This window comes from Pleurodeles waltl, chromosome 6, assembly GCF_031143425.1.
Source record: "Pleurodeles waltl isolate 20211129_DDA chromosome 6, aPleWal1.hap1.20221129, whole genome shotgun sequence".
Lineage (NCBI taxonomy): Eukaryota > Metazoa > Chordata > Amphibia > Caudata > Salamandridae > Pleurodeles > Pleurodeles waltl.
In genome coordinates this window covers 758,776,238-758,788,853 of record NC_090445.1, presented here as the reverse complement: position 1 = coordinate 758,788,853, position 12,616 = coordinate 758,776,238, and the positions used below count along the sequence as shown (strand labels likewise).

The 12,616-nt window shown below is 43.2% G+C and overlaps 1 long non-coding RNA gene across 1 annotated transcript in view; it reads left to right on the top strand.

The window, feature by feature from the left end:
* The first annotated feature begins 2,734 nt into the window (after nucleotides 1–2,734).
* The window catches only part of LOC138302038 (uncharacterized), a 56,323-nt gene continuing 46,441 nt past the window's right edge, over nucleotides 2,735–12,616 (top strand). Inside the window, exon 1 of the long non-coding RNA XR_011205235.1 lies at nucleotides 2,735–2,801. This is a non-coding gene — a long non-coding RNA (uncharacterized lncRNA). The remainder of the gene's footprint in view (nucleotides 2,802–12,616) is intronic.

Sequence of the window (12,616 nt, the reverse complement as noted above, 5' to 3'; positions counted from 1 at the left end):
TTTCAAATTTTGAGGTTTGCAAAGGATTCTGGGTAAGAGAACCTGGTGAGAACACCACAAGTTAGCCCATTCTGAGTTCCCCTTGGTGTCTAGTTTTTAAAAACACACAGGTATGGAAGGTTTTCCTATGTGCCGGCTGAGCTAGAGACCAAAATCCACAGCCAGGCACTTTCTAAACAACACGTCAATTGTCAATGTAAAAATGTGATGTGTCGATGTTGCGTTTTGGGGTGTTTCCTGTTGCGGGCACTGGGCTTACCCACACAAGTGATGTACCATTTTTATCGGGAGACTTGGAGGAATGCTAGATGTAAGGAAATTTGTGGCTCCTCTCAGATTCCAGAACTTTCTATCACCGAAATATGAAGAAAAAGTTTGTTTTGCCAAATTTTGAGGTTTGCAAAGGATTCTGGGAAACAGAACCTGGTGAGAGCCCCACAAGTCACCCCATTCTGAATTCCCCTAGGTATCTCGTTTTAAAAAATGTATAAGTTTTCTAGGTTTCCCTAGGTGCCGGCTGAGGTAGAGGCCAAAATCCACAGCTAGGCACTTTGCAAAAAACAGGTCAATTTTCTTTGGGAAAATGTGATGTGTCCATGTTGCTTTTTGGGGCGTTTCCTGTCACAGACACTAGGCCTACCCACACAAGTGAGGTGCCATTTGTATCGGGAGATTGCTGGGTGGAAGGAAATTTGTGGATCCTCTCAGATTCCAGAACTTTCTATCACCGAAATGTCAGGAAAAAAAGTTTTTTTGTCAAATTTTGAGGTTTACTAAGCATTCTGGGTAACAGAACCTGGTGGGAGCCCCACAAGTCACCCCATCCTGGGTTCCCCTAGGTGTCTAGTTTTCATAAATGTCCAGGTTTGCTAGGTTTTCCTAGGTGCCAGATGAGCTAGAGGCCAAAATCCACAGCTAGGCAAAACAGGTCAGTTTTCATAAGAAAAATGTGATGTGTCCATGTTGTGTTTTGGCGCATTTCCTGTCGTGGGCACTAGGCCTACCCATACAAGTGAGGTACCATTTTTATCGGAAGAGCTGGGGGAATGCTGGGTGGAAGGAAATTTGCGGCTCCTCTCAGATTCCAGAACTTTCTATCACCAAAATATGAGGAAAACATGTTTTATTTTACAAATTTTGAGGTTTGCAAAGGATTCTGGGTAACAGAACCTAGTGAGAGTGCCACAGGTTACACCATCCTGAATTCCCCTATGTGTCTAGTTTTAAAAAATTCACAGGCTTGGTAAGTTTCCCTAAGTGCTGGCTGAGCTAGAGGCCAAAATCCACAGCTAGGCACTTTCAAAAAAAAAATGTTGTTTTAATGTAAAAATGTGATGTGTCCATGTTGCGTTTTGGGGCATTTCCCGTTGCGGGCATTAGGCCTAACCACACAAGTGAGATACCATTTTTATCGGGAGACTTGGAGGTACAGAATAGAAGAACAAGTGTTATTGCCCCTTGACTTTTTCTACATTTTTGCCTTCCAAATGTAAGACAGTGTGAAAAAGACCTCTATTTGAGAAATGCCCTGTAATTCACATGCTAATATGGGGGCCCGGGAATTCAGAGTTGTACAAATAACCACTGCTTCTCAACACCTTATCTTGTGCCCATTTTGGAACTATTGAGGTTTCCTTGATACCTATTTTTCGCTTTTTATATTTCACCAAATTAATTGCTGTAGAACCAGTATACAATGAAAACCCATTGCAAGGTGCAGCTCCTTTATTGGCACTGGGGACCTAGAGTTCTTGCTAAACCTACAAGCCCTATATATCTCCGTAACCAGAAGAGTCCAGCAGACATAATGGTATATTGCTTTCAAACATCTGCCATAGCTGGAAAAAGTTATAGAAGAAAACATGGACAGAAATTACTCTTTTTTCATCTCAATTTTAATATTTTTTTATTTTAGTTGTTACTTTCTGTAGGAAAACCTTGAAGAATCTACACAAATGGCTCCTTGCTGAATTCAGAATTTTTGCTACTTTCCATAAATGTTTAGCTGTATGGGTTCACACCCATTTCTGTCACTAACTGAAAGGAGGCTAAAAGCACTCAAAATAGTAAAAATGGGGTATGTCCCAATAAAATGCCAAAATTGTGTTGAAAAATTTGGTTTTCTGATTCAAGTCTGCCTATTCTTGAAAGCTGGGAAGATGGTGATTTTAGCACCATAAACTATTTGTTGATGCCGTTTATAGGGAAAAAAACACAAGCTTTCTTCTGCATCACCTTTTTCCTCTTTTTTTAAAAAAAAGCACAAAGTTCACTGTATTTTGGCTAATATTTTGGTCTCCTCCAGGGTAACCCACAAACTCTGGATACCTCTAGAATCTCTGGGATGTTGGGAAAAAAGGACGTACATTTGGTGTGGGTAGCTTATGTGGACAAAAAGTTATGAGGGCCTATGTTCGAACTGCCCCAAATAGCCAAAAAGAGGCCTAGCACCTGAGGTAGAAAAGGCCTGGCAGCGAAGAGGTTAAAAATATCTGCTGCGTGCTGTTTACTCTCCTTGACTCCCTGTAGTAGGATTGTTTTGATGGTGGGTTGATAGAACCCATTCCGGTCACATATATGTATTGCGAAACTGTGCAGGGCAGAACCTACGAGAATGGTTTGGAAATCTGAATATGGGACAAGTTAATGGATAGCGCTGTGCTAACATAGACTCTGACCCTACAATGTATGGCGCCACAAAAAGGCCCTTGCTGTCATTCTACACACATGAAGACATGGAGAACCTTAGGAGGACGCTACCGGCCATGCTAATCGTTTTTTTAGCGGCAACATCAGCCAGCGTAAGTAACACATCAGCATGTTGGTCTATGCTGTCCCTTGCAAGTCTAAGAATATGCTACCAAATTAACGGTGATTTCAAGGAAGGGTTTTGGTTTATCTCGGTGCAACGTTTTGTAATGTGAATTGCATTTACTTGAAGATAGAAGTGTGGCGAGAACGGAAAAAGTCATGGCTGGGTATGCCACTTTGCAAAACAAATCCTTTATTTAAAATGCAAAGTTATCCAGAACGGAACCTTAACCACATTTACAGATTAGAATTACAGACTAATACATCTAAAGATTTTGTGATCCTACGATGATGGCGTTCCGTCAAACGTCTTCTTTTAAAAGCTGTCAGACTCCTAACCTGCTCCACTTTCAACCTTAACTTCGGGATGCTTCTCGCAAACGCGTCCCAATTTTTGCATATTTTATAGATTGCTATTACCTGGATCAGTGTATATAATTTGGGTACATCTTTGCATACATGGTACCCTTAGTAGGGCAGGGCTCGTTGGTCTCCTGTTCCGAGATATCAACATCACACGACTCTGAAGGAAATAAGTGGGGACATGCATTAAAAAGCAAATGTAAAATAGTAGGCCAATACGGGAAGTCATGTCATGGGAAATGATGTCACAGCCATAGTATACTCCTGACTTTAACAGGAGTGGTTCTTAGTCACAGCCCATTCAAGTCAAATGCTCTGTTTGTTCAGCTGTGGTGAATGTTCTGTTTTGTCATTTAGACAGGGGTACCTTTATACATCTCATGTATTGTTTTCCTTATGGCCCCTAAGTAATCGAAATTATAAAATGTGCTAAGGACAAGAGCAGTATGTAAAGCCCAAAGTCTTAATTTGGAGTTTGACAGACCAGTTACTCTGTCATAAAAGCGAACGTAGCGGATATCCCATCCTCCAAATTACAAGTACATTATATTCTGTGTTACTTGTAATATGGCGGATGCAGTGGTCGAAGTGGGTGGAGTCTAACGGGCAAGACGTGCCAATGCTTTCTTTTTTCTTAAGAAAAACAGTTCCCTTAATTTTTGTGAAAAGACATCCATCCTGGGACAGTGACTTGCGACATTAGAAATACCTAGGCTGAAGTAGAATGGAGGGAGCCTCCTGTGCCATTAAACCGAAGGAGAGTCAAATAGCCAAACAAGAAATAAGCTGCCTTGCCACAGTGCCTGCTGGAAAGAAATGCAAATGTGCACAAATGGTCAATCTGAAAATGTAAAAGGTGCTTAAAAGCCAGCATTGTCTTTTTTGAATCACTTGAGGCTTCCTGATGAGAAAGATTTAGGGCCTCATTACAAGACTAGAGGTTGGACCACCAGCTGCGCGATGGCAGTCAGGCCACTACAGACAGGGTGGTCCGACCGCCCCATTATGACCGTGGCTTGAGCCACCACGGTCCAACCACCGACACTGCCGGGCTGCTACCAGCCTGCAGCCTGGTGGTCCCAGCGGTTGTAATCCACCAGAGCAGCGATGCAAGCAGCGCTGCCCTTGGGATTACAAGCTCCATCCGTCAGCCTTTCCATGGCAGTTAACACCGCCATGGAAAGGCTGGCAGGATGGAGATTTCAGGGGCCCCTGAGGGCCCCTGCACTGCCCCATCGCACATTTCAGTGCCCGAGTTACGGGCAGTGAATTGCGCAACGGGTGCTGACGCACATGACGCACCACAACATTTCCACCGGCTCAATTACAAGCTGGCATCAATGTTGTGGTGAGTGTTCTGCTGGGCCAGCAGGCAAAAACACTGTTTTCGCCCGCTGGTCCAGCGGAACACTCCTAAAATGGTGGGCAAAAGACCTCCACTACTGCCGGTCTTTTGCCTGCAGTGTCTTCAGGACCACTGAAGTCGTAATGAGGCCCTTACTCTTTCTGAGTGAAATTGCAAGGGAGTTACCAGCTGATCTGCGAAGTGTGTGCTTTTAAAGGCAGTTATAAAAAAAATGCACTATGTACAGTCCATATTTTGGAAGCAGTTTTAAAAAAAAATTGGGGCATTTTGTAGAAGCCTATCTTATACTGTGTATAAAGCATGTTTAAATAATGACTTACATATTTACAGCGCTTTCTGTACACAACTCACTATTCTCCACTGCACTAACCAAGTTCAATTTTGTGGCTGTGTGGTTACACACACAGACCTCTACAGTGCATTAACTAATAGAGATTTCATGATGTAGGAGACTGTATTTCCCACTGATTATTATAGGCGAGTGCAAAGTGCTCTGTCCCATCCTGTAATCTCTCTTTGGGCTTCTAACCACGCCCATGTCACGGCAGCCGCTTTCATTGGTTCGTGGGCTTGTCTTTTAAAATCCGCTTGCTTTCATTTGTGAAAGGTATGCATACATCATGCCTTTTCCAGTGTTTAGCCCACCTACACACCACTGGTAAACTACTGAGGCTTAATGTTTTCAGCATGGTTTCCAGACGACTTTATCTTTTTATTTTCCACTCAGCGCGATCGCGCTGGGGCTTATATAGCTCAATCGCGCTCGGTTTTTCCGATTTCAATTCCAGCGTGATCGTGCTGCATTTTACATAGCGTGATCACGCTGTGTTTTTTTCCTTGTAATTTGTGTGGCAAGAAAAGTCTGGTTAGGAGTTTACAACGCTAATACCTCTAACTCGAGCAAATGCGAGACCCGTTGCATTGCAAATGCTTGTTTTTATATGCAGTTACCCGAAGATCGAAAAAAGTTACAGAATATAATGTGTTTGTAGCCACGCCTTTGACCCTGCCCCAAACGCTCTCACTCTGCCCACCCAACTGCAGACAGCATCATAGTTCCACATTCTTTTTTTAATGCGCTTCGATCGCTAAATGTATGATTGTGACGGGGTGACCCATCCACCACGCACTAAATTGGCATCAAGTTTTTCATATTCTCGAAAGTTGCGTTCTTCTCTTCACCATGGCACTGTAATGCATTTCTTTCTGGCTGGTGTTTTTTTTATAAGGCAGGTCAAAGTAGAAAAGTACGCCTTCTTCTCCTTGGAGAGATAGTCTCCCCTATTTACGGATGAATAGCGCCATTAAAGAACTGGCAGAAGTTCCTCCTGTGGACATACAGGAACTCCAGAAGTCACCTCCCCTCTACTGGCTGCTATCGGCATTGCTGGAGTAGCGTGGGGAATTGCCCAATACTTCTTAGCTCAGCCATTATGCAGCCGGTACCGGGAGCACCAAGTGAACCTTCCTCGCGTGTCCAGACGCTGGCAGGGTCACACACTTTCAGGTACCTTCCCAGCTCTGAAGTACAGGGCGCTGGGGCAGGGCGGGAGGTGTGGATTGGGAGTGTGTGGGGAGGGAGAGTGGGGGGGTGACGGGGCTTGTTTCTGTAGTTTTCCGTAGAGCGAGGTCAGTTAAAATGGTTTATTTTGTGGATATAAACTAATTCCACACCGCCGTGTTCGCTGCTGGGAACGGATGAAGGTCAAATAAAGCAGAGGAGCTAGGTTCCCTGACTCTTTCAAAGGTACCCTCGAGTGTCCCTTCGCAACTTTCCATTACATAAAGTGATATTTAAAATTGTTTTTGACTCAAGCCATTTCTAGATGTAAGAATGTGTGCTTTGTACAAGAAATGTTAGCTACCCGCATCTTTGTGTGGAGTTGCACTCAATCGCACGTACATCAACACCTGGAACACGTATTTATTATTGCCCAACTGGACGCGTTTTAATGACTTTAAGTAACACAGTGTTGATTTAAAACCTCCAGAATTCAAATGTAACTGTAATGTAGATTATTGCTCTGTTTGACCGAATTATAACCCGTGACATGCATACTAAATAAAGATACTTTAAATAAAAGCAGTAACGATTTTAGCCTTCTTACGTAAAATGGAAATCTGTGTCTTAATGGTTACATGTAATTCTCTGCAACAGAAATGTCAGCCTTCAGAGCTATTTGAGGATGCACACTTATTATGGCCGGATATTACACATAGATCTAAGAAGTGCATTAACACGCTGAGCTATCCGACCAGTATTATACCCTGCAACAGAAATTTTGGGAATGGTGCATTAATCCGGTATGCTGTCTCAAATTGCCATTTATTTGTATCCAGATAAATAAAACAGATTCCCTTTACTACCATTTTTTCCATGTTGCATATTTCTTTGGGGTATAGTTTATGAAAAAATAATGTTTATGATGACTTCCACTGACCAGCTCCTCATGACCCCCTCCCCCCCAACGATTCTGCTGAAGCCCCTTCCCCACACCCCAATTTCTGGGTTCCCAAAGTAGTTTTTCCCCCATTTTTAATCAAATAGATCAAACATAAAATAGTGAGCACTTTTTGGATGGTGTTAAGGAGCAGACTGTGGAGCCACATTAGTAGAGTAACTGATACTTCACAACAATCATACATGCTAGCGCCCCAGGTACTGGAGCATGGACGTCAATTCCCCAAAATGCCAGGGGTAGCGGAAGTGACATCACGCACTGTTTGACCTCCACTTTCACTCACACACACACACTTACACATGCATACAATTTTACATTTAAACACACACACTCTCTCCCACGAGCTCGCACACAATATATATCCAAAAGCATTTTTTACTTACTTCAAGCTGCCATAGAAGGACATATTCCAGCTAATTATACACCATTTTTATTACACTAATAGTGAATAATGTTTTTTTATTCACTATTGGTGTAATAAAAATTGACAGAAAACAGGGAGAGTGCAGTCCCAACTGATGTCCATAAGGACGAACTGCCATTGTGTTCCTTGCACTGAATTTGCCACCTCTGAGGCCAGGGGTCGCAAAGGGCAAGAAAGGGGTCGCAGCTCACTGGCCACCCCTAAACTATGTCCATGTGTTGGAGCACAAGATGTCTCCACTGCTTGGCTCCTGAAGAATGGGACACAGTTCCTCCTCCCTCATGTAAACAAATATTGGTGGCAGAGTCCACTTGCATCCTCCCTCCCCTTGTTCCCTGGTCGCTCCACTATGAGGCAAGAAAGACCAAGGACTGGTTTTAAAAGCTCTGGGGATGTTGCTCCTTTTTTAGGGTCGAGCACGCAAGCGCTCTGTCCTTATTGTAATCTCTCTGTGGGCTTTTCACCACGTCCATGTCACGCCCATCACTTTTGTTGGTTCATGGGCTTGCCTTTTAAAATTTGCTTGATTTTATTAGTGAAAGACATTCATACATCATTCCTTTTCCGGTGTTTAGCCCTCCTCGAGAGCACCGGCCAACTACAGAAAACATATGATGCTCCATGTTTTCCGTATGGTTTCTGGACTACTTTTTCTCTTTATTTCGTAGGCAGCGCGATCTTGCTGGGCACTAATCGAGCACCTTTCATGACTACCAGTTTAATTCTATTGTTTATCTTAGTGCTCCTTCGCGAATTCAAGGTTTTACACAGCACAAATGCTCGCTTTTATCTTTTATTACTATGCAAAGGCGAAACCGGACCGGTCTTTTTGTTTTGATTAGTCACCTTCATGCTCATGGCATGGCACTTTAAATCGGCTCCCTTATGTGAAATTGTATTACTTTTCATTTTCAGTTTATCTGGCAAGAAAAGTCCGGTTAGGAGTATATAACGCTAATAGCTCAAACTCGAGCAAACATGAGACCCATTGCGTTGCAAATGCTTGCCTTTTTAATATGATCTTATTACAAGCCAGATATTGCCTGCTTCAATCAGATTTTTTCCACATCTTTCTCATCACTGATTACATTTCCTGTACCTCAATGACAGCATCGGACTAGATGACAGTGAGTACTTAGTCACAAGCAACTGATTCCTTTTCTATTCCTGTCATCATCACAAAATTAATATTTTCATTTACTCTCTGCTTATCTCTTTCTGTATTTTGCATTTGTCAGAACCTCTTTAAGAAGGACATGGAGTAAGCAGTAGCTTCTGGGCTGAACCGTGGGGGTTGAAGCCTTTTACTCCACATGTCCCTGGGCCTGTCCTACTATGGGCCTGAGCAACAGGGCAAAGTATCCCTTCATCACTTGACTCTCAGTAGAAGCGATTGGAGGTACTGGGGGTGAATACAGGCTCACAACTCAAAATAGATTTAGTAGGAGCAATAAATGATTGTTCAGTGAAATACTTGTTATTTGAAAAAAGGGAGTATTTATATACCAACACAAAGTATAATACGGCATACACAAATAATACACACAGTTCTCCTGAGGTCAGAACACTAGTGTTAGCTAAGCAGGTCCCTGAATCCCACTTCCCCCTCTCTATGGGCAGTTGTTATTCTCCATTCATGATAGTTGACATTGAGGTTATGCCCCACTAGAGGTCCAAGTTTTAGGAGTTCCACTCTTACTCTTTCAAAGTCAGAGTGTTCCAGCGCTTGCAGTTCTTGGAGGTATAACAAATCTCCTGAGCCCTCCGGCACTGTGATCAGTGCTACCCACGCCTGCCAGTTTACTGTACCACAGTCCCTGGAAGCATTCCACGCTGACATCACAGAGGTATGCAGCGTCTGCCAGCAGTGACTAGCACACTCAGCTTTGCAGGGGCAGCTGCTGGTATCGCTCCAACCGATGATGCAGTAAGTTCCTCTAATCCCTCTCACAAGTAAGGGGATGCTCATTTGAGTTTCAATGCTTCTGTCGGGGCTCGAGCCCTCACAGCTCACTACGGAATGCTTCCCTCTTAAAACAAGGTGAGAATCCTTGCTCTTCATGATGCCCTGCCTTTGGCATATGGTGTCACTGACTCCAATCTGCACATGTATTATGAGCCGATTGGTATGGTAGTAACACACTGTTCATGGAAGCCCACTGTGGCATATGGGGTCACCAACGTTACTACACACCAGGGCTATGTCCAGATTGGTATGACAGCAATGCACCCTTCATGGCGCCCCCTCTGGCATACAAGCTCACCAACTTCACCTCACTCGTGGGCTGATCAGAGCAACAGTAATTCACTCTTCACAGTGGGCCACCTCTGGCATACGGAATCAATTACTTTACATCACTCTCTGCGTACGGCCAGCAATGCAGTCTTCATGGCGGTCTTTCATGGCATTGATGGTGAAACAGACCTTGCTCCCTCCATGCATCTCTCCTCTTCCTCACAGGGCACACTGTTCTTGGCAACAGAGAGGTACTGGTTCTATAGGATCCAGGGCAAGTAGTTTTGGATTTCCCTGGGTGATGTCCCCTTACCCAGCTGGGAGGCTGGCAGATTTTAGCCCAAGTCTTGTTCACGGGTAAAAGTCTTGCAGAGTTTCTCTTCCTCACTGTACAGCCTGACTGGTTGCTTGGCAGTTGACAATCTTTGGAGGTCTCAAGCTCCCCTTCTTATAGTCTATTTCCATACACAAAAATGTGATTTAATGTTTGAGTTTTTGAAGTTTGTGTTTAGAGTCTGCTTCCTTCTGCAGTGCCCATTTCTCTGTCCTACCCTTCCTCCAGAAAGGAGTCTGTGGCAGCAGTAGCGACTCCAAATCTGGTAGCCCCACAACACAGGCCATGAGAGTGACTAGATGGATACACCGGGATGTCAGCCACAGTGATATGTGCTACGTTGGGTTATGAAAGGGCCCCAGCCCTACTCTTTATGATTCTCTTATGAGCCCCATCTCTGCTCTAAGATGTATGCAGGACTCTTCCCAGTGATCTCTTCCAGAATCAAAGAGCACCCTTTGAAGCCTACTGAAGAGCCAGCCCTTTCTTCCTCCAGTGTGTGTCCCAACCAGCTGTCAGGAATGTAGCAAAACATAAATCTGTCTAGGGGTATCTCTCTACCTCCACATGCTCCTCCAGTCTCTCAAAATGGAACTCCCAAAATGGAAACCAAAGCCTTCCATCTATTGCACCACTCGCAGGCACACATATACCCAGCAAATACATGCACCTATATGCTTCCTACACAGCACGGCATACCAACTTGATGTAGGCCAAAAGTGAGTTAAGCACAAAGCTTCAAAACTTTACATGAGTGAGCCTGTAGGCCTCACTCCAGTGACACAGTTAAAAAGGCTTGTTCATTCCGACTAATCACTGCACACTATTCTTTTAAAGGCAGTATCCTTTCACCTCCATGAGTGTAGTAGTTTGGGTTCCCTCCCTGGTCCAAGAGGATCACAATCTTTGAGGCAGACCTATGGCACACACACTCATGATCTGTGTACACCCACATCTGAAAAATTCAGCAACAGAGATCCAGATTACGTTGCAGCTGGGACATTCGTGGCAGGAGTACACATCCGTCATCATGCGAGGGACTTTTCTGTCCCAACAGTAATATTATCATTTAGTACCAGAAAGTCCAACATCACCAAAGCTTCGTGATTTTTGTAACTTATTGTCTGTAGTGCTTGCTCCCATGTTTCTATGGTGTTTCAGCTTTGAAATCCTTACACGCTTTTTAATGCACCTATCTTCTAACTTTGTTAGATTTTACTGAGTACAGTTCCATTGCCATGTATAATTTTGGTTATGAATTCCAAACAGCAATCATTCCTTAAACAAAACATATGATTAAAATACAATAGTCCCTACAATGAAAAATAACTTTCTACTGAGGGATATTCCATGGACAATAAATAAAAAAAAAAACTTTATTCAAAAGTCAGAGACAATCTTAAAAGAAGAGAATAAAATACAGATATATTAAAAAAAGAAAAGCATTAATAATATTTTAAAAAACATGTGGTTGTGACAGTAAACAATCCTCGATTATGGCATGATTTAGAACTACATAAATAAGGATTGTTCCAGATAGAAAGCCTCAGCAATAAAAGATTACGCTTAACAAGATCTTATATATTCAATAGCCTTAATTCATATGGCAGATAAAATGCAATGTGGAAAGAGTGAGAGATAGGAGGCACCTCCAGAATCGATTTTCTTCCACCTGCAGAGCAGAGTAATCTGCATCGCCCCATATACTGGCTTTATGTTGCCATGGGTACACATTTGATTTTGTGAATGTCCAAAAGGTGTATAATCAGTTTCCGAACAAAAAATTGTGATACATTAACAATAGCACCAATGGCTTGGGTAAACTTTAAATGGTGGTTTCTGATGTTAATAGCCAAACGACACACCCAAATGGGAAAAAGCAGATGGTCTTTCAAGTTTATTGTTAACTGTACTAGGAGAACACAATTGTAATGCATGTGGCACCTCAAGGCATAGTGTGAGAGTTTGGGAACTTGGTGGTTAAATCCCGATCGGTCATGTATTATGAAAAAACACTAACTAGGCCTCGACTCAATGAGGAACTGAGACCAATGCCGCTGCACATTTTCTGCTGGGCTGACAAGCAGAAATCACTGATTTCAGAGGTTTCCACCGGTCAGCCCAGTGGAAACCATTTATTCGGCATGGGGGCAGACTGCCAGCTCTGCGGCGGTCTCCTCTCCACTGGGCTGGTGGGCCGACATTCGGCCCGCCAGCCTCGTAATGAGGCCCTAAGTTTATTAATATACAGAATAAATAAAATGGGTGTGAGGACACAGCCTTGTCTCACCCCTCACTGCAGATTGAAGTTTTCAGAAATCTCCCCTTTAGGGCCATATCTAACTGTAGTGGATAAATATTGGTGAAAACTGATAAGACATACACCAGAGTTGCGCCTAGTCCTATTCATGCAAAAGCAACCAACGCTTTATATGATTTACCTTATTGAAAGTAGAAGATAGGTTCATGAAGGCTAGCTACAATGGGTAGCAGTTAACATTTGTATATTTAACTATTAGCAGATGATTATTAAAGCATAGCTCAATTGTACCCAGCCATTCCCTAAAATCATACTGACAAGGACTGTTGTGTTCCTGGCACCACTCCCATTTTGCACTTA